This window comes from Chionomys nivalis, chromosome X (assembly GCF_950005125.1).
Source record: "Chionomys nivalis chromosome X, mChiNiv1.1, whole genome shotgun sequence".
NCBI lineage: Eukaryota > Metazoa > Chordata > Mammalia > Rodentia > Cricetidae > Chionomys > Chionomys nivalis.
Window position 1 is genome coordinate 52,288,971 of NC_080112.1, and position 25,851 is coordinate 52,314,821.

General features: G+C 33.7%; 1 protein-coding gene across 1 annotated transcript in view; it reads left to right on the forward strand.

Moving 5' to 3' along the window:
- Positions 1-25,851, forward strand: part of Dmd (dystrophin) — a 2,258,623-nt gene that overhangs the window by 285,850 nt on the left and 1,946,922 nt on the right. The window lies entirely within an intron of this gene.

The window sequence follows — 25,851 nt, forward strand, 5'->3', positions numbered from 1 at the left end:
AACCAAATAGTTTTATTTAGTTTTCTTACCTAAATCCCAAGGGTCTATTTAATACACCAAACTCAAAAAATGGGCATATAGAAGGAAATCTGTGATCTCTGTATGAAAATGTTTTAGGAGTGACAAAACTCTGATAATGGACACGTTACATTTTATTAGGAAGATATGAAAGACTCTTAAATGAAAACTTTTAGTAGATTGCATTGCCACTGTTAATAAATATGAACTACCCTCTCCATGGACCTTTCTCCTCTTGTAAACATTTTAGTGATAGAACTGACGTAATGTAATAGAAAATAAAAGACCAAAATTTTTTTCTTGCTTTTACAAAATGCTTTCAAGTATCATTATGGTATTTAAAAGCAAAATATTGAAAACTACACTTGATCATGTAGGAAGAGAAGCATGTTCTTGAGTTTGCACTGATGGTTCTTAAAATGTTCTCACTAAATTAACAGTTCATGAAATTCCATTACAGAACTTTAGGAAAGAAATATAAATTAGAATATGTGTTTTAGAAGACCAAGTTTTTTAACTAAGTGAAATGCAAATGCAATATTAAACATGGAAGGCAGTGATGTAGAGGGTTATTTGAACTATGGGGGCCTGACTCAAGATGTGTCATAGGAGAAGAATTTTAATATTTGGCCTAGAAATTTTCTTGTGATATTTTGGGGAAAAGGTGGCTGCTCTTTGCCCTTCTCCAAAAAGTCTGCATGAGGCTAAAGGGAAGAGATTTGTATTAATTCCATTGGTAGAGGAAATCTCAAAACAACCTAATATTGACTCTGTTGTGTGGTTAGTAGTGATCTATAATGGAAAGATGCAAGCTGAGCAAGGGAAAATACAAAATGTGGAATTTGAGGAGAAAAGGAGCACCGGGAAGTAGAATAGAGCTAAGTCCTGTGTCCAAGGAGATAACCATATCGGAGGAGGTGGAAATTTTAATTTAAAAAAATAAAAAAATAAAAAATAATTAAAAAAAATAAAATAAAAGAAATAGAATAAAGGTAGTAGTGATCTTAGGGCAAGATCCTACCCAGTTAAACTTCCAACTAGTGGAAAGGAATTAAGACAAGCTTATATTCAGGTATAGTGGTGCACTCTTTCTATCCCAGCACTACAGAGGCAGAGGCAGGAGGATCTCTTAGTTCAAGGTCAGTCTGGTCTATTGATCCTGTTTTAGGATCAATAATCAGACAATTAAGGCAGTGAAGCAGCCATTGAAAACAGAAAACTGATGAAGATGTAATTAAACAAGCGGTCCATGCTCCATCCCCAAATGCAGTAGGACTTGGCAGCTTCAGCCACATGAGTATGGCTTTAGAATCAAAGATACAAGAAAGGGGTTACGGAATCTTCCTCTGTGACTAAGGAAAGCTGATGCAGCCAGAAATGTGTCAGGGTTAACCCTGAATGGAGGCCCAAAGAGTCTATTGCATGAAACTGTGAAACTGAAGCTTGGATTGCCTTGGAGAACCCAAGATGTTGGAGTTACCAGAGTCATGGGATACCTGCAGAGGAAAGCTGTTAACAGGGAATATAAACAGCTGAAGACAAAGAAGTGTATTGCAGTCAACATAGCTGAAAGGAATTGTAGATTTGAAGAGCACTTTGACACCAGATATGGGTAGGCAGATTTTAGAGTTTGCTCAGTTGGTTTTTGGCCTCCTACTTTGATCCATCCAGTACTCCCTCACTGTGCTCCCTTTTCTATGTTCTGGAATGGTATATACATATATATGTATGTATATATGTATGTATATATATAGTGTCATCATATATTGGAGATATGTGATCTGTTCTTTTTTAATTTTGATTTCGTGGAGGATTACAGTTAAGGGATTTTTTGAATCTCAGAAAAAACTTTGAACTTTTGTCTTTTAAACATTGTAGAGAATGTGATAGACTATGGGGACTTTTGAAGTTGGACTAAATGCGTGATATGGCAACAAGCATATGCGGACCAGGAAGTATAATGTGGTAGTCTAAATAGATATGTCCCCCATAGTCTCATGTGTTTGAGTACTTGATCCTAAATGCTGATAGAGAAATGGAAAAATCATGTGAGTTATTTAAGAAAGCAGTTTTCTAACCTAGAGAAAAACTTTAAACAAATGGCTAAAATATGAGTCTATTCAAGAATCCAGAATTTTCCTGTAATCTCAGTGTTAAATATTAGTATACTAAATGGCCAGATATTATTGCTCATTAGTACAGATAATTAGTTCTATGGTAAGCTTTTAAAAATAGAAAAAATATAAATAAAAAATTAGCTGTCTCGAAAAACCAAAAAAAAAAAAATTAGCTGATGAATACTTTGAAAACAAAAAAATGGATAATAATTGTTTCCCATGTGTTAAATTAAATACAGTCCTGTAAATATACAGCAATACAATGAATAGAAATGCAAAGGTTTCATCACTAAGACATGCAAGTACATTTATAAGATATTAGTAAATTTTATAGTCATAGAAAAGTGTATCTTTGTTACTTTGTAAAGTTGCAGACAGGCTGTTTTAAAGAAATACATGTGGTCAAAGATATCCTGATCATTTTGATGTCACTAGAAGCCAGATATGTGTTTGCAGTACATCCCACGCATTTTTCACTTCTTCAGTACAATTTTAAATTAAGTCCTATCTCTTTTTCTAAATAGCTCTTGCATTAACCTTCAATTCCAAAAATTTCTACTAGAAAGTCATTTATCGCATCCATTCTATATAGATAAGCAAACAATATTTATCTTAACAGAAACACAAAGCCATTTCAAGATAAGATTAATTCAAGGCAAATATTCTTCCCATGTAATTTGTAGATACGTTATAATCCCAAAGAAATGTCTGGTGTTTACCCATGACAAATATAATTTATATTATAAAAATGTGTTCATTTACCTAGGCTTATAAAAAGAAAACACAGATTTAAAGTCATCAACAAATGCAATTTTTCACAATATATGCTTTTATGTATGTGAGGACAAAAATGGGAATAAAAAATGTTTATTACTAGATCAATTATAAAATATAATGGTTATCTCCCAATGAGTTATATAATAATTTTGGTTTTTCACTGTGTATAATGGCTGTCATGATATGTATGTTTTAGTTACATCTTTATGTTTGGTTTTTCTAAGTTTAATATGCACCTTTACTTTTGACTAACACAAGCTGGGAGTATATAATTACTTTTGTCTATGAATATCTAACAGCCTGTGGAACGATAGCACATTTATATCATAATTGCTGACATGGATGTCTACACTAAAAAGATAGGATTCATCTTACCAGGGTAACAATATGGTGAAGTAGCATTCATTGACTTAACACGGTTCCCATGGAGATGCTTCATGATTTACCTTCTAGCCAGTATGAAGGGCATGACACATTCAAAATAACATGAATACTGTGAATACTGGCATGGTTAAGAAGGTTCAGTAGATAAGGAGCTGTTGTCTAAGGGCAGGAGCTTAAACCAATGCAATCAATACTCAGATCCCAAGTGAAGGTAGAAGGTCAGATCTGACTTCACAAATTGACATCCACATTTTTGTGTATCATATATTCCCTCAAAAAACACACCTAATAACTTAAATTTAAATTGTCAATCTACAACGGGGTTTTCACATGATGTGCTGAGGCAAAATTTAATGTGCAACTGATATTCAAGAGAAATACATATAATTTAAACTTCATTACTCTTATATTCTTTATAACTTCACATATACTTACAATAAAGCATATATGAAAAGAACATTGTAAATAATAAAACAGAAATGGTGACATTTTCTTATTGCTGGAACAACGTTCTGAATTGAAAGAATTATATTTATGTGATTTATGTACTGACCTCGCCCACGTATTTACTTTTGTTTCCAATGCTATCATCTTGCCCTCGTGAAAACATGGCATTTAAGTTGTAATCATTATCCTCATAATTTTGTCATGCTAATAAAATAAGCATATATTTTAGTTCTACATCATACTGTGTGGTGAATTCTACTTATTTGCTTCTTTAACTAAAGCAGTTAGTATCTCTTCCACTTTTAGTCCCACCCCAAATTGGAAAAGTACTTTGCATTGCTCTCCTTGCTTCCATTTCTAACAGAGCTCAAAACAGTATAAATACTGTCCTCTTATTTATTCTTCTCACAGGAAATATGCATAAGGTCAAGCGATCGTGTCTACACGTCTGATCCGCACGCAATATTTTGCTCAGGAATGAAAGGTTTTGCAGTGGTTGAAAACTATGTCCTTGGTGTCTGTATTAGACAGACATTTTGCAGGGATGTTTTAACACATAACGTGTCAGAAAAGGTTGCTGAAAGTTCACAGTGGAGGTTCCACACTCTGTCTTTGAGGAAGGTCATCAAATCACTCTTTTGTCTGGCTGACCGACAGCCTTACTTTCCTTGTTTACATTGGGAAAATTTATAACACTTCCATAGGCTCCTGATCCCTGAGATGACATTCAAAATATTTCTCGAGCTTTAGAGACTTTCATTTCAAATTTTTAGATGTGAAATTCTCAACCAGTAGGATCTATAGAAACATTCTGGAATGGTAAAAATTGAGAACTTTGAAATACTTTTGATCCCAAACGTTTTGATGAAAGAGACTGAAACTCTCTGAACTTAGATTTTCATAGCTAGCAGTTTTAATTGAGAGTTGCTTAGATATCTGATCATCTCTTTTGCAGGGTTTTATATATTTTCTTGGCATAAAATAGGTAAAACTGAATAGTTATTTATATTTTATTATCTTGCTATCCTCTGTGTACCAATCCATGCCCTATGTATTTATTATTTATTTATTTATTTATTTATTTATTTATTTATTTTATTTTTGGTTTTTTCGAGACAGGGTTTCTCTGTGGTTTTGGAGCCAGTCCTGGAACTAGCTCTTGTAGACCAGGCTGGTCTCGAACTCACAGAGATCCGCCTGCCTCTGCCTCCCGAGTGCTGGGATTAAAGGCGTGCGCCACCACCGCCCGGCCTATGTATTTATTATATGTTGCCCAAACACTAAGTTTGAATGAGTTCAAAATTTATGATCAGTAAATCTTTATATAACTGTTACACAAAATATTTCTTAGGTCCAAAGTGGACCCCCAAAACAGTAGTGCTGCTGATAATACCGTAAATGATGACTTGAGTGTAATCCAGGAAGGACTGTGATTGGGTAAACAGAATCCTAAACTCAGCATTCCTCAGAGTTTCTCAAGGCTGTTTCTGTTTACCAGGAAAACCTCTAGCCCTCTTTACTCAGCTATGTGGGGCAGGGGCATCTAGTTCCTGATTAGTCCTAACAGACTGTTTCAGCTCAATGATCCCCATCTTGCTGACAGTCATATAAAATCCATTCACTTTCCCACCAAGCTGCAGCGCTCTATTCTTGTAGGCAGACCAACAGTTTGATTTCTTCCAGTAAACCCTTTTTTCCACCCACAGAGTGGTCCAGTTCAGTGGTTTCACTGCACCCTCATTTACAATACCTAAGTTAGTAGAATTACTAGGGCAGAGTTGTTGTGTTGTGCAATGATTACCTGAGTTATAAACTAGCTTTTCTGTCCCTAGCTTCCTGTTTCTTCCTATTCTTCGTTATTGAGAAAAATCAGATCTTAAGAGAAGATGAAGGATACTAAAATGTGTACCAGGCTTTGGTAATATTTGAATATGGTCCAGTGTTTTAGGGTGAATAGTATTGGTACAGGAAGCAGACATTCTGAGAATTCAGAACATTTTATTTCTGTATAGCTCCATATAAATGATACTGAGAATTATATTTTTGTGGTGAACTTTTTCAGTGACCTAATGAGATGAATACCAAAGCAAAGAAAAGTGAACAATTAGGTGGTTTGTTGAAGGCTTGTGGCTAGGAATATCAAACCAGGAACTAGACTCCTGAAATCCATGATACTTCCACAGTTTCTGTTTTTCTGATATCTTCTCTATTAATGCAATATTGCACTTTTCTTAATGCATTGTAAAAATAGTAAGATCAATGAAAACCGAGAATATGGTTAGAAGACATTGAAAACATTTTAAAGAAGATATTGAATGCTTGTAACTGCTACTTTGATCCACTTTTCATTATTTAACTATACCAAGACACAAATATTCTTCATAAGGCTTTTCTGTCGAGTGCATGTGTTTGAATTTCAATATATTCAAATTAATATCAATAGAGTGATATCATTTTTACAAGCTAGTTTTTGGTGAGAGAAGTAATGTAGTTTTCAGTTAAATAACTCAAACCAAATATTTTAATGTGAATATTACATCTGATTTCTAATAGTCACTAACAAGTTATTGTATGTGAGATTATTTTATTAATTAATATGAGTTTTATGAGCAATTCAAAATTGGGCTTTTGTGTGTGTAGACTCCACAACTGCAATACTTATTGTTATGAATACTTGTAGAATGTGTCCAGATTTTGAATCTAGATATTGTGTTAATGGTTCAGTTCACTGAGAACTGTTCCCTTTAGTATGTTCCTAAGTCTCATTTTTTTTTTGCAATGAAGATAACAAACCAGAAAGTTAATTCAGTTAATTAAATAAAATAGGATTTTATAGGTCTCACTGTTTTTACTGAAAGGCTAATCTTTCTTACAAGTACTTTGTTATCATTTAACTGACTTTTACTGTGATCTCAATACTTCAGTTAACTGTAAAAGGTGCGTAAATTTTACTTTCTGTGTTATATGTCCTGAAGTATCTTAATAGAGATTTGAAATTGCCAGTTGCTATTTCTGTATAGTATGCAGTGGTATCAGTGGTAAGCCCATTTAACTTGATGATGTAATTATTGACCAATTAGCAATATTCTTGCCAACAAAGTGGAAAAAAGAACATACTACTTACAGCTGATGGGTAAATGTATTATTTGTTGTATTTGTTCTTCCTTGGGGCCATATATAGCTTTCAAATTGAGAAACACAAAGTTGGACATGGTGAAGATTCCTCAGTGGGTTAAAGCGTTTGGTGCCAGGCTTGATGACCTAAATTGAATCACCATATTCCCCACACTAAAAGAAGATAACTATTGCAAGTTATCTCTTTCTTCCTACATTGTGTGCCTGTGGAATGTGTGTATTGAAACACATGCACATATAAATAAACATATCCAAACACAATACATAAACATTTAAATTATAAAAAAATAAGACAAGTTTCACTTTTGTAATTTATTTTCATTTTGTATAGGATAGTTGGCACTTATGTCTCCAGAAGTATATTGTTGCTAAAATAATCTTTTAATTGAGTACCATCCGTGTGTGCCTGGCCTAGTATCTTATGCTGATAACGGTATAATAATATAAGATGGGTTTCCTTTAAGAGTTGCCATTAAGCAAGAGATGATTCTAGTTAATAATTCATAATAATTAATTGATAATAACTAATAATAACTGAAGAAATGGTTAAAAAGGGTAGTTTACTTTTAATATAGTAGAAGTACTGTGGGAGTACACATGAATTGCTTAGAGAGGTGGATGACTTTGGAAATGCAAGTTACACTTGACATTGTGCATGCAGAAGCAAAGGGAAAAGAAATGAGGGAAGATGGAAGTGTATGCAGAAAGAGGTATAATGATTAAAACTGGAATTTCTGGTTAGTGGTGATGATGAAAGTTTATAGGACCCACCATTTTATGTTATTTTGAGTGAAACAAAATCACAGAAGTTTTAAGGCACTAAGGCCTGATGGATTATTGAGGCAGTTTTTTGTTTGTTTGTTTGTTTTGTTTTTTGATATAGAGTTTCACTGTAGCTTTGGAGCCTGTCCTGAAACTAGCTCTTGTAGTCCAGGCTGGCCTTGAACTTACACAGTTCTGCCTGTCTCTGCCTCCTGAGTGCTTGGATTAAAGGCCTGTGCCACCACCACCCTGCTCAGCACTCTGACCACTGTTAATCTTTCATGAAAAATTTAGTTGGAAGCCTTCAGTTTCCATGTAAGAAATATGTGCATGCATGTACAATAAAAGGGCAAGTGGGTTATATTTGCTATGTAGATATATTTGATAAAATGCACACTTCAGGATATGCAACATATGTGTCATTCCAAGAGTATTTTCAGGGTGGATTCTTGGAATTCACAGATAGGATTTCCAATTCCAGTATGGTAACAAGTCTAGGCATTTGCATTTCTAGCAAATTTCTAGGTGATTCTGATAGAGCATGTCCAAGAACCATGCTTTGAAAACCATAGTCATTAAATCTGAGTTATTTAATCAGCTCTACAGAAGATGTTTAAAGAAATGCCACTGAGAAACTAGTGAATCCTCAAAGGGAAGGGCCTTTCCTTATGTTTCTTGTTGGCTGAAAAGCCCTACACTTGTTTTAGTTTCAGGTCTCTTTTGTTGCTTCCTTTCCATGAGTACATAAAAGATGAGTAGAAAAATTAAAATATTTGTGCACAAAGTTTGGAAAAAAGTTCAACTCATTATCAATATTGATTTAATTTTCACTTATCCTGTCACTAAAATTATTTAATCTATAACAATATGATTCTTGTCACCTTTTTTTACTTAGTTGCAGCAGTGTCATCTCATTCAATGACAATCCGTGACAATCCGTGACAATCCGTGACAATCCGTGACAATCCGTGGTCCTTCCAGTGTACTCTGCTTATTGAGCAGTTTTTTATTGTTTTTATTTTTACCTTGTGAAGATTTCCTTGACTTCCTAGATGTTCTATAAAATTATGATTAATTTTGCCAGAACCACAACCCACGGTTATAAATTCACTCATAGAAATGTCCCACAAAGCAGAGAGAGGCCAGGTTTGTGAAGATTTTGGTAGCCAAATGCAGCATGTGGTTTGAAGAATGGCTTTGCTTATTCTTGTCCTAATTTAAAGTAGATTTCACTACTCAAATTCTGTGTGTAGGGAAAAATGACAAAATTGTGACTAATTGATGAAAGGAGACTAGTAGATTCCTTAATTGAAATGCTAGTGAATACATTCCAAGGCTTATTTTTAGCTAACTGTAATGAGAATGAGTGAGAATCGTTTTCTTTCCAAAAGAAAAGCAGTTATTTCAATCTATATGATTCATCAAGTGTAGGTTTTCTAAGAGCTGTTCCTCTTATCAAAGTCACTCATATCTTCTATGTCATAAAGTGAGTATTTTAAATATGTATGATGCTATTATCTTTCTTAAATAACCATTTATATTTATTCAAAATGTTTTGGTAGATAAAGTGGCATATACTTTCAGTTCCAACCCTTGGGAGGCAGAGACAGGTGTACCTTTGAGTTTGAGGCCAATCTGGTCTACATAGCAATTTCCAGGTCAGTCAGAGCTAGGTGGTGAGACTCTGTGAAAAAAAAAGAAAAGAAATAGAAACAGAGAAGAAGAAAGCATATTTTAACACAAATATGTGTAAATTCTACAATATCATGTCATCTGCTGTGTAACTGCTATATCTCAGGTGTTCTATTTTTTATTGAAAAAATTTTCATGCAATATATTTAATCATGTTTTCCCCTCCCTCCTTTAGTTTTTTCCCAACCACTCAACTTTATGTGCATTTTTCTTTCTCTCTTTAAAATACAAAAAGCAAAAACAAAACAAAAATAACCAGAACCATACAGGCAAAAGCCACACAAAACTATAAAAATGAAAATCAAAATAAATAAACAAAAGACAAAAAAGAGGGGGGCAAATAATACTATTTAGTTCATTTGGTGATGGCCAACTACTTCTGGTTTAGGGGTCTGCCCTGCCCTGTCATTTGATTACAATACTCTGTAAATATATATAGAAAAAAAAATGATTTCTTTTACTAGTGAGTATCAATTGCAGATAGCTTAATGGTTGTGTTGGAAACTAAGTCCAGTTCCTTCTTTCAATGTTGGGATCGTTCTTCTTTGAAACTTTACAGGCCTTGTGTGTTGCCACAGTCTCTGTGAATTCATATTTGCTTCAATCCTGCTATGTCTCAAGGGCATTGTTTCCTTGGAGTCAATCACAATCTCTGGCTCTTATACCATATCTGTTTCCTCTTCCATATAGATGCCTTAATCATGATGGGGAGAGTTTTGATAAAGATATCCCATTTTCGACTGAGTCTCTCACTTCATATTTTCCAATTGTGGATGTCCGTGTTTAATTTCCATTTATGGCAAGAAGAAACTTCTCTGATATAAGGACAAACAGAGATACTGAATTATGAGTAGAGCAGTATGTCATTAGGGATTGTTTCTTTGCTTTACTGTCCTAGTCACACACTGGGGCGACATCTGTCAGTGTCCAACCTCAATGGGTTCATACATTCCAAGGTAGGGGCTTGTGAAAAAGAAATGTTAGGCAGAATAAACAGAGATATAAAAGAAATACAGAGACATAGGATACTGCTGGGCAGCATCTCAGTGAATGCTGAAATCTGCCCATATTTATTTCTTGTGATCTTTAAATATCCCAATCCAAAAAATGTGAATAAAGCAAAAGACATTTTTTTTTACTTTTTTTTTTATCACAATACAAGGAACAGACAAAGTTATTACCATCTTAATACTCAAAACATCAAATATTTGACCTTAGGTCAAGATATCTTTGTCAGTAGTCACACCCTAAGTTACATCTACTCTCTATAACCTTGAAGAAGCAAGAATAGACTTACACTCTCTGACCTTTAGTCAAGGTGAAACAGATCCATTTCTGTGGGCCCCCACACTTTATCAGTTCTCAACATGTGGGTTATGATCCCTTTGGGTTCGATAGACCCTTTCACAGGGTCACCTAACACCAACAGAAAAGGAGATATTTACATTATGATTCATAACAGTAGCAATATTACAGTTATGAAGTAAGAATGTAAATAATTTTGTGGTTGAGGGTCACCACAGCATGAGAAACTATATTAAAAGTTTGCAGCATTAGGAATATTGAGAACCACTGCTTTAGCAGAATAATAGTATTAGGTTTTCCTCTAGTCCCCTGTGTTCATAAGCTGACTAGTTCAGGTTCTTGGCCACTTCAGCAGTATTAGATAGAGGCTCCATCTCATGGCTTGAGCCTTAAATCCAATCAGAAAGTGCTTAATTCCTCCTATAACATTTGTAAACTATTTCACCAGTATATGTTGTATACAGGTCAGTGACGGGAGATCTTGATGATTAACTTTCTCTGCCTCTTCCTGTAGCTTTCAGAGTACCTCCAGTGTCATGAGCATTGGCTGGTAGTGGTTAAGCTTTTAAGTTATTTTCATAGTAGGCTTAGTCTAGTTCTGAGGACCTTGGAGTCTGGGAAGATGATTCAAATTTTAGTTAAACAACAAAAGACAGAAAGTCGAAAAGGTCATTTATGTAAAACCTACAATACTATATAGCCCAAAAGCCTAAGGTATCAGAAAAAGTTGTCCCAGCTCTTGGGGAAGACAGGCAAATTAGTCTTCTATTTTTGTTCTCACTTGGTTCCTAGCTGATTGCATTAGACTGACCCACATAAAGGGAGGATTTTCCCAACTTAATCCATTCAGACTCAAATACTTTTCATTGTTGGAAAGTCTGTGACTCTAAGCATTTGTTTCTTAATGTCATCAATCTGACATCTAAAATTAAGTACCACAAGGTCTGTGATACATTTTGAGTTATGCTTTGTAAAATCTGAAAGAACTACACCTAGATAATTTTTCTTTTTGAATAAGGAGTCTGATGCTGTCGTCCTTTTGTCAAAGATCAGCTAACTATTCATATAGGTCTTTTTTTTTTTTTTGCTTCCTATTCTGTAACATTGATCTATCTGTCTGTTGTTTACCAATATCACAGTGCTTTGATTATTTCATGGTAATACTTTAAGTCAACTCCTGTAAGCTTCCCAGCTTTGTTTTCTTTCATTATTATGTGTGTTATCCTGAGTCTCTTACCCTCTCTCTATAAACTTGAAAACCATGAATAATATATTAGCCTTTTGACTGGGACTGTGCTTATTCATTAATTTGAAGATAACATGTTGAAAATATTGAATCTACATTTCCATGGAAATGGAACAAGGGCCATTTATTTTATTTTTTGTTTTCTTTTACTGTAATCTTCTAATTGCCTCAATTGTATCTATTTATTTCATTTGTATCTATAGTAGCTCATACTGATATCTTTAATTTCTTATTTCACTTGTTTACTGTAGACATGTTAGAAAGTGACTTACATGATTATACATATTAGCTCATATTGTAAAGCTTCTACTGTTTTCATGAGGTGTTTTATTGTTAGTCATTTCAAATTTTCTATGGTTATAATCATATCATCAGTGAATAAAACGTATTAACTTCTTTAACATTATCATATGTGTTCTCTTTTTCCTATTGTGTTAAGGCTGAAAAGTCTTAGTGAAAGAGAACATTGTTACCTTCTTCCAAATATTGTCAGTAGGTATGATGGTTAGTTTGTGTCAACTTGCAACAAACTGGAATCACCTAGGAAGAGGGAACCTCCACTGAAGAATTGCCTCCATCTTATTTTCTGTGGGCATACCTAGGGGAATTTTTCTTGATTAATGATTGATGTGGAAGGATGCTGTCCACTGTGGACAGTACCACTGAAAGCAGGCTGACCAAGCTACTGGTATCAAGCCAGTAAGTAACATTCCTCCACAGACTCTATTTCAGATATTGCCTTCTGGTTACTATCTTAGGTTTGTACCCGACTTTCCTCATTTATGGACTATGACATGTAAGATGAAATAAATTATTTCCCCTCCAAGTTACTTTTGGTCAGTGTTTTATCACAGCAATAGAAAAATAAGCTACAACAGTATACTTCTCTTGTCTCACCATTTAATATGATATTAAGTCTAGAATATGTATTCAATAATTATGTACTCATCATCTTGTTTGGAATTCTGCAGTCACTCTTCTCTGCTTTCTGTAGATTTTTCAATAATTTATGGCATTTATTGCTGTTTTATTTTACAAGTGAATGACAATTTGTTCATTCAGTTGCTAGTTAATAAAAAGTTGAGTTGTTTTCATGTTAGAGCTGTTACAAATATAGCAGAAGTGAAAATTTGCAGTCAAATTTTAGAGTGAACTTGTTCTCTCCTTTTTTTCCTTTATTTATTTTTATTCATTAGCCTTATTTTATCAGTCTCTTACATGTATATAATACATACTGATTATTCTCTGCTCTTCCCTTCTTTAACTTTCCCCCTCTTTTTATCTCTGTCTTTTATTCCTATAGGTACCTTCCCTAGATTTATGTTATTTTCTTTGTTGACTCACTGAGGTTAGCCAGGCCATGCTCACATTTTAATTTACCACCAGCAAATGTGCATAACTCTTGCATTGTACATATTATCTAAATTTCATCTTTCTTGTGTACTTTTGGGTTATTTTCAGGAACTATTTTTATGTTGTATGTTATTTCCCAAATCATCTTGTAGTCATAGACTTTTGATTACTTTCAACTACGAAGTATTAATTTTTGACACAATGAATCAACTTTTCATGTTTAACAAAACACCATGATAAAAAGGAAGGCCTGACCACTTTAATTTAGCATAGTATAATTTGTATTACATTTAAGATTAAAAATAATCTCATTTGTGAATGAAGGCACAGATAATATTTTTATACTATAAATAAAAAAGCATATTAATCCTCTAGTTGTGTTTGCTTTTATATACCATTGTTCTAGTTATACCAGAAATAGCAACCTGATAAAGTACAGAAGATAATTGCAGAGAGAAGTAGCAGTATTCCAATCACCATGTATGATATTTTTACCCTAGACAAAAAGAAATTCTAACATTAAAAAGATATACATTAGTAGAAATTAATATCAGTGAAACACCTCAGTAAACTAGTAGAATACAAAATTTTTATATTCTATGCATGTAAAATAAAGAACTTTTTGCATATAATTTAAAGGGAACATGAAGTAATTAGCTAAGTATAGTAACACTCACAGAACCACAAAAGCAAGAAACAAGCTTAACTAGGATTTTTCTTTTCTACCTGTGTGTATGTGTGTAGTATATCATCTCTGCGAATAAACATTTGTATGTTTGCACATTAGCACACACAGGTATCTGCATACATGTAATTTTGAATGCCAGAGATCAATATTAGGTTTTTAAATCATTCTTTAGTTTTTGAGACAGAGTCTTTCACTGAATTCAAACCCATGGATTCAAGTATACTGGCTGGTCAATAAGCTTTAGCTATTTGTCATCTCTGACTCTCTCCCTGCTACCCAATATCAGTAGAGTTACAGATACATGCCACCATTCTCAGCTTTTACATGGGAAACCCTGTCTTGAAAAACCAAAAAAAAGCACCAGAAGAAACAGGAAATATGCAACTTGTTTTAAAAGAGTGTGACATCGTACTATATAGTCAGATAGTATTAAATGGCGAAAGATCTAAGAGTGTGAAATATTTTCATGAACCTCCTTTAGGAAAAGAAATATAATAAAAAGAATAATATGTAAGTTTAAAACCTTGTACCTGTTAGTTGCCAAATCTTTAAAGAAAACTCTTAAAATGTTGTACCTATTAGTTGCCAAGTCCATAAAGAAAACTCTTCTTCTCTGGACTGTAATCAAGTACGAATAGCTCCTCAGCCTGGGTTGGAGCAGTGTGCCCCATTCCCATACTGGGAGTTTGCTTTCAGCCTTTACACGTCTGTGTGTGTTGACACAACAACCACTGCGGGGTCATAAGTACAAGTGCCTCTCTGTGTCTGGAAAACAGGTTCATTGTATTCATCCACTACTTCTGGCTCTTAAACCCATCTGACCCTCTTTCTTGATGATCCCTAATCTGTGAATGGAGAGGATGTTATATGAAAGATCCATTTAAGATCGAACACACTGCAGCCTCTTATAATCTACACCTGATGCCGTTATCAACCTCAGTTTGTATAACTATTTATTCAAGACAAAATGGACGTTTAAACTTTGTTGAAATACTTAAGTTTTCAGCACGGGACTAGACAAAGTAGACAGTGTAATCCTTGTAGTACTTGAGAGGCTAAACTGAAACCTGAAAGACTAAGTTCAAGGCTGGCCCGGGATACACAAAGTGATTAAGGGCAGCTGGAACTACATACTCAAGACCCCATCTTAAACAAAATAGATCAAACACAGAAATCAGCACATATTTTCCCCAAATCTGGAAATAATGGACAAGAACACAAGGAATGAGAAGCAACAGAAACTATTTGTTCACACTATTCATAATTTGGGGACAAGAATTTCACATTTTCACTTATGGGATAACAATTCAATAAACATTTTTGGTTAAGGAAAAGAAAATAAATTTCTCTTTGTTCTTTTTTATTGTTTTTATTGACCTATATATAATTTTCCACTCCCTTTACTTCTTCTCAGCTCCTCTTCTGCCCATATCCCCATGCTCCCAGTTTACTCAGCAGATCTTGTCTTTTTCTACTTCCCATGTAGATTAATTAAATCCATGTATGTCTCTCTTAGGGTTCTCTTTGTTGTCTAGATTCTCTGGGGTTGTGAATTGTAGGCTGGCTTTTCTTTGCTTTATGTCCAAAAGCCACTTATGAGTGAGTGCATATTTTATTTGTCTGTCTGGGTCTGGGATACCTCACTCAGTATGGTGTTTTCTAGATCCATCCATTTGCCTACAAATTTCAAGATGTCATCTTTTTTCACTCTGTAATACTCCATCATGTAAATGTAACACATTTGTTTTTATCCATTCTTTGGTGGATGGGCATTGGCATCATTATTTGTAATACCCAGATCATGGAAACAACATAAATGCTTCTCTTTGCTCTCAGTTCTTACCTGGCAACCTTATAACCCAAGCTGGAATCACAAGTCAAAACAGAACAAAAGCTCATACTAGGAACTGTGCAAAATTCAAAGAGGTACATTAGAGCTACAACTTAAATACTATCTTCTATGGAGAACCATATTTTCCATGAATGACACAGTATATGGAGCTTGTCTCTCTAGTGGTGGCAAATAGAAGGAAACCCAAGAGAGGACAGTGGATGGGAGCTAGATAGTTCAGTTTATTATGTAGAGCATTGTCGTGTCATCTCCAGGCACAAAAGGAGTGAGCATTTTTCTCTGGTAACCAGACTGTCCTTTCCTGTAGAAAGGAAGAACATCTTGTAAACTTATGTCTGGCATCTAGACAAATAAGAGAATGGCTCCTTCTGAATTGCTTTTGGCTCAAACTAACCTTTGTCTTGGTGGCACATTTTACGATGACATACTCCAGTATTCTATCGTTAGATGACAACCTGATAATTTATTTTATTAATTTTTTATTTATGAGTTTTTGAAAAATTGGTTTTGATGCTTTGGAAAACAACCTTAAGTTTTTCTAAATTAATAAAATCTTGATTTAGTTATATTGGTTATAATAGCATGGTTCACTGTTGTTTCTTTCTGTTAGGAATCTGTCAAATATTTGTCATTGATCTTTGAACAGATTTCCTCATTATTTTATCCGAGAATTTCTCCTGAAAGCTTTTTAAAACTCATTTTGGAGCATCATGTAAAATGTGATTTATGCTCCTTGTCATTATTTAATCTTTGAAATGATACTTTATCATTGCTGAAATCAGTGTGGGTACATTGAACAAGTTTTGAGAGCCACTCTGTAGGACTGAGTCATTAGCTGGTAATTTTACAGTGGATCAAGTACTATATTTTCATTACTTTGAAAAAAATAATGACCTTGCAATTGACTCTTACATTTAACATTTTCATCTTAGCTTTCCTACTATTAAATGCAACTGTTTGCATTGACCACATAAGTCAGAAAAATCAGTGGGTGAGAGTTTAAACTAATTCAGTTTAATTCCAACAATGATAGCCATAATTGGCAATTTACCAAATCAAAGGCCAGAGTTGCAGTCAAAACTCTGTTGGTTTTATAGCAATTGGCCTTCAAATTTAGAGTATTATTTTGTGCTTGCTATAGCGCTCATAAGAACTCACTAATATGGTGTTGGTTAAAAAAAAATCAGTTCTCAGTGATTTAGGAAATCAAAACATCTGTGTAAAAACCAGTACTGCCATTCTACCTACTGTACAATTTTCTATGAATAGCTATTTTATCATTTACTGATTAGAGCATTTGAGTAACAGTTTTCTTCAATGGGAAAAAATATTCTGGTCTTGTATACAGAACTCCTTAGTTCTCAATGGCCACATACCCATCTTATTTCTATTGAAAATAACTACATATCATAGAAGCAGGCCAACACTGAATTGTCTGTGACATTTCCAGAATACAACTTTCCATATTAGAAAAATGAACAATTAGGGATTGCTGCTCTGGGATGATGATGTTGCAGAAACCAGACCAATGACTTAGGGCAATGAATATTTGCTAGTAAAGCTGTTTGGACAGAATGGTATACTATGTGGTGAACCAAGGCCCCCAATAGCACCAGGACGAATGAAGAGGTGTTGGAAAGGTGGAAAACATAGAGAATCAAAGGGATGATATGGGGGGACAAGGAGGTGAACAGAATTAGGGTGCATGATGTGAGATTCCCAACAATTAATAAAGAATTCTGGTAAGTAAAAAAGTGTTAGCTCCATAAAAATAGTCCTATTAAGGAAAAAAGTCATCATGCAACTAGGCATTTTGATAATGCTGACATGCTCACTTTCTCAAAACACAGTTCTTCACATAGAATTTAATCTAAGCACAAAGACATTTTATTAAATCATTGAACCTAAAATCTAAAGTAGCTCAAAGACTGAAAGTACAAATGAATACTAATAACTAGCATTTATTAATGTCAGGCATTATCATAACAGATTTGCATGGATTATTTAATTCATTATTTTAATTTACTTACTTTTAGTTGACAAGTGATAATTGTGTGTATTTATGAAGTACACTGTGATATTTTGATCTATGTTGTACATTGTGTGATGATTAAATACAATATAAAGCTAGTTGGTGTATTTATCACATCACCAATATATCTTTATTTTGTGATAAGAACTTAGACACTGTAGTAGAAAAGAAAGTTAGAATTCATTTTGGAAATTGAGCTGGTTTCTCAAAAATAAAAATACAATTACCATATCATCCAGTAATTAATTGCTCTAGAGGCTGTCTCTTTACTGTCTGTCTGTCTTGTCTCTATCTATGTATCCATATATCTCTATATCTTTCTATGTATCCCTCTATGTATGTACGTAAGTATGTATCAATATATCTCTCTATGTATACATGTATATGCATACATATGTACATATATCTCATCTGTGTATTAATGTATGTATCCATCCATCCATGCATGCATCTATCCATCCAGCTATCATTTCTCTCTCTCTCTCTCTCTCTCTCTCTCTCTCTCTCTCTATCTATCTATCTAACAACCCACCCAAATTAAAATGTTGAGCAGATATATTAACTTTCATTTAATTCTTAAAGAAACATTTTGACATAGACATTATATTTACATTTTCTGAATAAAAGGAAATAATAGGCAAATAACTCTTTCAAAGATTAAACCAGAACAGATTCTAAGTTCTTTCAAAGGCTATAAGGGACCAAGATAGACATTAATATATAATCTATTGTTTCATTAAACTAGGAAATTTTACTTGTGTTTTCAAAAGGATACCAAAAGAGACCATATTCTTGTTATAATTTGTAATAAAGTTCCAAAGAAGAAAACAAATACCACTAACAACAGACAATTCCAAGCTGTTTAATAGCACAGGAAAACAAAGGATGAGGGTATTTTTGTAATTTATCTTTAAAAAAACCAATTCTGATCTTGCAGAAGTATCTAATTATTTGGATATAGTGGATATCTTGTGCAAATTATATCTTCAAATTATATTTTTATAATAGGTGCCAGGGTTCCTACTATTCACTGAAATGACCATATTTGTGTTACTTTGAGATTGAAGAAAGTTTGATTTGGAATTTTAGTCAGCAATAAGTGGCCATTTCTATATACAGGAGTATGTACTCAACAGTAATTAGCCTAGACATTGCAACTACAGAACATTTTAAGATCACATAAAATTTTAATGTCATTCTATTTCATCAATACTGTGAATTGGACTTTTAAAACATTTGGATTTTGATCAACACAATCTTAAGATGTTCTTAAAGCTCAGGTCATGTTATAAAAAAACACAATTCATTTTTATACACAGTGAAAATACTTGATTTATTTCTAAGCAAAAGCCTAGAATCTAAAATGAATTATTTAATGAAGCTTGTGTCATACAAACAGCTTTAAAGAAAAACAGACTAGGTAAGCCGCAATTTCTGAACAAGAAGAAAATGGGGGTATGTGCATTACATTTGTTCTATTTGTCAATCTCATAGATAAATTAAATGAATAATGCATTTTAACAAATGGAAAATTACATCAGGCTTCATAAATACCCTCAAATTGATTAATGAAATAAAAAATGCTGTGATCTTCATTGAATTTTTTCATACAGTATATTCTGATTGTTTTTCCCCTGCCCCAATTATTCTTATCTCTTTCCCACGTTCCCACCCAACCAACTCCATACCTTCTTTCTATTTTAGAAAACAAAAAGGCAAACACAATACCAAATAAACCAGAATAAATAACACCAACAAAAACAGAGAAAGCTGGAGCTGGAGAGATGGCTCAGAGGTTAAGAGCACCGGCTGCTCTTCCAGAGGTCCTGAGTTCAATTCCCAGCAAGGATGGTTCACAATGATCCTTAATGACCTCTGGTGCCCTCTTCCTGCCTGCAGGCAGACATGCAGACAGAAATCTGTATACATAATAAATAAATAAATAAATAATTTTAAAAAACAGAAAAAGCACAAAAAAACCACACACATGAACATAAAACCAAACAAAAAAGGAACCAAAATACATTAGCAAAGACTAATAAGATAAAAATGCTCAAACAAAATGATTAAAAATGTTTACAAAAATACCAGTGAGTTCTTTCTGGGCTGATCATCTACTGCTAGACATAGGACTTGCCCTTAAGTGTGGTTAATGTACCCAGTGAAACTCCACTGGAGAAATTAATTTTTTCTTTTGCAGGCAGATGCATGTTGTTTTAAGCAATCCATTCTGCAATGTCTAGATCATTCTAGCCTAGCAAATAGGATCAAGATGGGTATTTTCTCTTACTTTTACTGCATTGGCTTGTAGAACAAAAACATAATTTTTCTCCTTTTTATTTACTATATGAAGCTTTTAGTTACACTTTCAAACTGCATGTAGCTCTAGCTAAAAGCCTTCTCTGTATATATTCTTGAACACCCAGGGTTAGAGCCATAGGCTAGAAGCTCCTGTGCAGATGTCTAAGTGATATGATGTGTTTATGGGTAATGGCTGCAGTGATGAATTATGTCTTATGTAATGAATGCTTTGGATGATCACTTTAAAATTAATGTTATTTATAACGCTATCAAATTGCAATTCTGAAACTGAATAAATGCACCTTAACATTCACCCCAGGTGTGGTGGTTCAACATAAAGTTCAGGTCTGTCTGAGCAACATAAAACCCTCTCTCAGCCAGGCAGTGGTGGCACATGCCTTTAATCCCAGCACTTGGAAGGCAGAGACAGGTGGATCTCTCTGAATTCAAGGCCAGCTCTGATCTATGAGAGAAACGTTGTCTTGAAAAAAAAAAAAGACCTTTTCAAGAACTTTTCTGAAAACAACAAAAGCAGCCACAAAACTACACAGCATTTCCTCAGTTACATTCATTATTTTAGATCAGTATTTTCAGCTACCCCCCTCCTTTTTTGAAAAGAAAAAAAGAGTTATTGGAAACAATTGAGTCAGTCCTAAATAAATCTAGAATATGATTTTATCAATGGCTGATGAATTACACTTCAGTGTGTTGATAAGGATATCTGTCTTCTAAGGAGCTATGCATTTTTCCTTTCACTAATTGCACTAGAGGAAAGTCTTTTTCTGAAGAGAGTAATGGTTTATAAGAAGACATTTTTAATTCCCCAAGTGTTGAAAGGAAAAAGAAATACCTCAAACTCTTAACAAGAAAGAAGAAACTTTCAAACAATTTAGTATATGTTCAGAAATAAAAGCTAAATTGGTGTTTTTTTGTTTGTTTTTTGTTTTTTTTTAATTTGGAATCTTAGTGATTCCATGCTTGGCAATGGGCTCTTCAATCAAGGAGTTAAATCACTGGGCACAGTATCATTGCACATATCCAATTACTGTAAAAACAAATGTGTACATACACATATGTATTAATTGATGACAGATGTTCTTATTTTCACACATAATTATTAAATCTTCAGGCCATGAAAAATAATAGCTAAAAATTAGACAATTATTAATAATAGAATTAATTAGATTCTGGTCCTATAGTTAAGAAAATGAAGTGAGAGTTGGAATACCACCAAAGTTTTGCCATTGTCCAAGTAGCAAAATGCATCTAATTAATACTAATAAGCTGAATACTAACTAGATGCTATTTATATGCTACTTTACATATATGAGCCAAAAAAGAAGAAAAGCTATGGCCTTTCAGAACTATATTGAAAATTTCAGTGTCAGTACCCATAATACATGATTTAAAAGATACTTGTACCATCTGAATATATTGACCCTCATCATAAATACATAACACTTTCTCTGAATATATTCGATAAAAGGACTTTAGAAGAGGAATGGCTTTGTTTTCATACGTTTTGTGGGAAAAACAAATCAGTTTATTAACTACAGAAATTAGACTTCTGTTCTTTTGCAACAGTAATTGTGCTCTTTTCTGGTCCATGCTGAGACTCTGCATTTCTCCTTAGGGGATTTGTGCTATCAAGATGAAAGTAGATCATTTTCCTGCATTTACTTTGATGTTAATCAGAGTGGTCGTTCATGTTGCTTCATGATTCTCAGAAAGAACTTTCAAAATAAAATTGGTGACTGGTTCCCAGCCCAAACCAGAATAGTAGTGTCAGATGAGAGGTATATTTTACTGTTTTGTCACATTTCATTTTGATTTTTACTTCTTTGTCTATTTGACATATGTTCTTAACTGGAATACTATAAAAATTTTATTGCCACAAGTCTGAAATGACCACATTACTCATGAGCTGGAGAATCACAAGTGAGATTTTAGCTTCTCTCAAAGCTGTGAAAATGGAACTTTATAGTACTCTACTCTGGTATATGTTGTTTTATGAGACACATTTTATTCCACTTTACTCTTTCCTTCATTCCCATTCATTATTTTCATCCTGCATTATAGAATTTGTATTATAGATTTTCTAGTATATAACACTTAGATTTAAGCTCTAATTTTGTGATAGCTTCTGTAATTTTTCCAATTGATAATGTCTAATTTTCAATTACCATATTGTTCTGTACGGTATTATTTTTCAAACTGTGTATGCTTGTATGTATTAATATACTTGCATACACTAGCATGTGTGTGGATGACAAAACCCCCAAGTATCAGTCCTCACATTCTGCCTTGTTTTAGTCAGGGCCTCTTCTTTGTCATTTTGTACACTAGGCTTGCTAGTCTCTAGGCTTCGAGGAAGCTCCTGTGTCTTCCATCCTTCTCATAATACAAGTACTGGGATTATAGACTTGAGCTATGGCATCTGGCTTTACCTAGGTCCTTGGAATGTGAACTCAGATCCTCACACTTATGTGGGAGATACTTTAGTGACAAGGATGTGCTACTAGCCCCTTTTCTAAGTTTAATATTGACTATTTAAAAACATTGTTTGTTATAGTAAACTGTTACATTTCTGTTGCAACACTAATTTCTTTGCAAAAAAGACAATATTAGATTTCAAAACAAGCCAAAACTATTGCTTGATTGAAATATGAAAAATAAACATTTGTTACTTCTTGAAAAAGTGATTAAAAATTTTAACATTTCCATAGTCATGTTGGACACTTTATATAGCACATACACATCAGTCTTTCTTTGACATGTTATTCAAGCCAGCTTCAGTACAGAAGCAGGATACAAACTAAAAAGTGATTCTAGAATTAGTTTATATAATTGCATCACATTCCCCTTCTCCCCCGTCCAGATTTCCCACATACCTCTCATTGTTCTCTGTAAAATTCATGGCCTCTTTTTTTCATTAATTGTTGTTACATACATGAGTGTGTATTAAACAAGGACAGTAAACTCCTATTTTGTCTAAAGACTGACATCTCAGTGAATAAAGTCAGAGATATATCTGCATGACTGACATTCACTGAAAACATTTTAGTTCCTCTTGTAATACTTTAAAGATGTAAGTAAGCTAAACTTAAAATTACTTCTGAGGTGTAAGTAAAATGGTTTAAAATGTACTTGTGAATTGGAGTTTTTTTAAACAGATTTTAAATAAAGTCTCTTTTTTTAAGGTACACACACATACAGACTGACAGACACTCTGAGGATCAATAGATGAAAATATGTATAAATGTGCATTTTAGGTGTTTCTAAGCATGTTATTTTTATTTTAAAATGCTTGCCACTTGTGTATTTGAGTGATATTGTTCAGTTGGTAGAATGCTTGCCTACTGTTCAAGAGGCCCAGTGTTGCATAAACAGGGCAAGATGACCTATATCTGTAATCTGAGCATTATGGTGGTAGAAGCTGGAGGAACAGAGGTCATCTTTCTTAGGCACGTAGGAGTTTAAGGGTTAGAGACCCCATTTCCAAAAATAAAAATATTGAAAATTTTACCACTTTTCTTATTGCTACTATTCACTCAGAGACCTTGGTTGTTTCTTTTTCTGTTGTTTTGAAAGCATACACCAGCCAGGGACAAAATATTCAAATATCTGAGCCTATGATGGACATAGTCAATCATAGACTTGACTTATGTAGACTTATAAGTGAGGTAAATAAAAAGAATGACCCTTTATCCAAAAGAAGTACTGAAGCAATTTTATTCATTTAAGATTTTAGGGTCAAAAAAATAGCCTCTTCAAAAATATAGGATAAAATTAGGTTGAGAGTAAAGACCTTTGTTTCATACTGAATATGATGGAGAAAAAAATCCTATATTTTAGAATGTGGCAGGGAAATGACAATGAAGATATTACTGTGGGTTAACATGGAATAAACACAGCTCATTAAGACGAAACATGCATAGGTGCATAGATGTGGGAAAGAGTCACCAAAAAATGTAACTCTCTTAACAGAGTTCTGAATCTGCCTTTGTTTTGTCTGGCTGCTACGCTTGGTATGTGAGCCATCTGGCTCCTAGTTCAGGGTAATGTTTGCACACTCACACATCAATCAGAACTAGTGCAGGGTCTATTAGGAAGCACCAGCCAGTTAACTGACATGCCAGGACCACAAAATAAGCAAGCAAGAATGCCAAGTGGGAATCTAACAAATTTGGCAATGACAAGGGCACGGGGTATCTTTTCATTCATCTGACTACGCAATTGATGTCATGGTTCAGGTATAGTAGACCTCTAAATATCAGGTCCCATAAGGCTTCAATTATATCATTGATTTTGCTTGCATAATTCAAATGGATCAGAAAATAATTAAAACATAACAAAATGATTTTAAGCCTTAGTTCTCATGCCTTTTGGACATAGAAGGATTGTTGGCCTGAACTTGTCACACATTCTTGACTAGTAGAAAATATCAGAATCGGCTTAGCCTATCTTGATCCAAGATCTGTTTGACATGACAGTATTAGGTTTTCACAGCAATAGTAGCCATTTCAGAAAGAACTACTTAATAATTTCACATACACAGAGACTTGTAATAAAATATATTCCAATTCCCTATGTCTTTTCACATGTGCATGTTTACCTTAAAAATTTATAGGGTAAAGTGATCTTTAAAATGAATTGTACACCCTCTCTTAGTACACTGAAATGAAATAGAAGGCATGGATATATTTCTCTTTGGAAGTCCTAGCATTCAGGTATGTAGACTAATGGATGCTACCATGGTTCAGACTGGGCAGTGAATCTAAACCTTCTTCGTGCTTAGCTTGTTGTGTACTATGGAGCCATTCACCTAAAGCTCTTAATATTTTTCTTGAAAATTGTTTACATTCACCTATTACAAATCACACTGTATTTGTTTCAATGCTGAAACTAGGGGAAATTAAGTGAACATTGAAACAACACCTAGAGGATTCTTTATTATTTTCTTCCCCCAAGAATTTGAGTTACTTTGATGATGCTTGCTTGACTGAGAAGCTATGCCATTACATGTTCATCATCTTAAACATTGATATGACTGTAATGTGTTGTGCATATACAAGATTCCTTACCAGGGAGGAGAACTACAGTTCACCTAGAAAGTTCTTTAAAGTGACAATGAGAGGTTTCCTATTTGAAAATTATTTCTTGCTCTCAAAGCTTCAAAATTATCAATATTGAAAGTGGTATTTTATATTTCAAACCTATTCACCAAATTAAATTTCTGAATACTTGCTCTAATTAAACAAATGTCTAATAAAGATCTGTGGATAAGCCTTAAAGTAATTTGATTTAGCTATCATGGTGTAATCCTAGAAACATTAATGGTATAATAATAATTTTAACTAAATAATTAAATAATTCAGCTTCAATATTGCTGAATATTTGAAAATATTTATTATATCACATGCTATGATTTTACTTGTTTACCTTAAACTAGTACTAGGTGGCTCCACTGTTCAGAGAGAAAAAAATTAAGGCATAAGAGGGACAATCACAACTTACAAATTTATAGGAATTAAATATTTATTTTGCAGTGTGTATTTGTGCATGCATGTGTTTTTTATAGTTATGTGAATGTACAGGTATATATGTGGACACCAGAGCAGGCTGTCAGTCATGTTCTTCTACTCCTCTCAACATTATTAACTTGAGACAAAGTCTCTTACTGAACTGAAATTTTCTTTTATCTGCTAGAATGAGTGGCCAGGGAGCTCCTATGATTTCACC